Source organism: Crocuta crocuta, unplaced genomic scaffold (assembly GCF_008692635.1).
Source record: "Crocuta crocuta isolate KB4526 unplaced genomic scaffold, BGI_CrCroc_1.0 scaffold312, whole genome shotgun sequence".
Classification (NCBI taxonomy): domain Eukaryota; kingdom Metazoa; phylum Chordata; class Mammalia; order Carnivora; family Hyaenidae; genus Crocuta; species Crocuta crocuta.
The window spans coordinates 452,748-454,581 of NW_027527378.1; the positions used below are offsets into that span (position 1 = coordinate 452,748).

Genomic DNA, 1,834 nt, shown 5'->3' on the forward strand with positions numbered 1-1,834 from the left:
CAATCTCTTGATTGCCTCAGGAGGTGGTAGAGTTTCCATGATGTGTGGATGATGCTCACTGCAATATTCACAGTGTCAACAATGTGATTTTGATTCCTGATTACATGTAATGCCCCGCGTGTGGTGCTTTCCTCTGGTTCATTAGTAGGAGCGCGCAGGACTGAGTCACCTCAATGCAAGCCCCGGGCTCGCTCGCTCTCTTCCATTTCGAAGCAGCTCGTGACCATGCTTTAACGTATCCCTATTTAATTTATTAATTTATTTATTAAAATTAGCAACCTATGGATTATTTAATTTATCAACATGTTATTTATTCAGATATCGATTGAACTTGAATTGCAGAGAATAGCTTGGCAAAATACTCCTGCTGAAGATTTTTGCAGCTATAAATCACTCAAGTTTATATTATGCTCTGATTCCTCTCAATCAGCCCAAAAGAGAAACCAGGAAACCTCCAGGCTTTGAATGAAGGCAAAATTGTTATTCATCTTCCAATTGATGAATTGGAATTGAAATTGCTTGCTAGGCAATTTCTTCCTTGTCAGGTCTTTTATATGATTTGGGATGAGTAGGCTGTGGGGCCAGGGCTGGCCCAAGGCCAACTGAAGGCATACCATACAGTGTAGGATCCCTGAGGTACCTTGCTCTATTACTCTTTTCATCCGAGTGGTTGGTTTGGTTCAAGACTTGTATCGTTATAACCGATCATATACAAAAGCAAGTCTGTCCACTAATTCATTCATTTAATAAACTTTTGTCTGGTCCTTGCAGTGTTCAAGGCACTATATAAAAACCGAGAAGGTACAAAGATGAGTATGAAGTTTATTCATTTCACGTATATTTATCAAACACCTGTTATGAATGAAGTACTCTGCTAAGGGTTGGGGGTACAGTCTGATTAAGGTGCAGTTTTTAGCCCCAGAGACCTCATAGTTCAGTGGTGAAGGTCAACCTATGAAAAGACAGGACGGTTCAGGGTGGAGTGTATTAATGACTGGGGTAAGCACAAGGCTCCAAGGTAGCCCACTGGAGGGGCACCTAACCTCACAGGAGACTTCTTGGAAGAGGTGACATTTAAGACAGTCCGTTCAAAGAATTTTAATAATCTGGTAAGTGCCTGAGTCACAAAGGAAAGTTTTGGAGGATTGGAAAACATTTTATTCTCCTACACTTTTTGTGGTGCTCTGTGATAAGTCATGGGATTCATACAGGTGACTGCTTTTGATTATTTGTTTTGAGATTTGGGTTTCTTTCATATTTGGTTGTCCATAAAAAACCTGTCATGTAGCACCTTAAGATGAAGCCAGACATTTCTAGCTATAATCCTATCTGGGTTGGAAAAGAATTCTTTCCTCTGGGTACCACATTGTAACAGACCTTTGCTAAAAGGGCGTCTCAACATTATATGGCTTCAGATATCATCAAGTGAAGCAATTTACATGGCATTAGTTAGGTTTATTTTTAGATTTTATTTTCTGAAAAGGTTAATTTTAATCAGCCACTTTTGCTTAATTAGAGTGACCGATTTGAAATACTTCATTCAGAGCCTTAATTAGCCTTGCTAAAATTACAAGACACTTTTTTCCTCACTGACTAGAAAGCTTGAAATTTTAGATCAAGTATTGGCAAATTAGTTTGTTAAATTGATGCTGTGAGTGGAGACCTCCTGAAGTTGAAAAAGAGAGGTGCGTGGGCAGAGAGAAGCTGATTAACTCTTAACCCTGTGGAGGTCACCCTGACGCTGTCCGTTGGAAGCCAAGCCACCTTGTTTTCCTTTTCCTTCTCTCTTCCTTACCATTCTCCACTCCCGGTGCCCATGTTTTTCCACTTGAGA

At 40.1% G+C, this 1,834-nt stretch overlaps 1 protein-coding gene across 1 annotated transcript in view; it reads left to right on the plus strand.

Moving 5' to 3' along the window:
* The window catches only part of PPEF1 (protein phosphatase with EF-hand domain 1), a 111,630-nt gene that overhangs the window by 63,111 nt on the left and 46,685 nt on the right, over positions 1-1,834 (plus strand). The gene's annotated exons all lie outside the window — the stretch shown is intronic.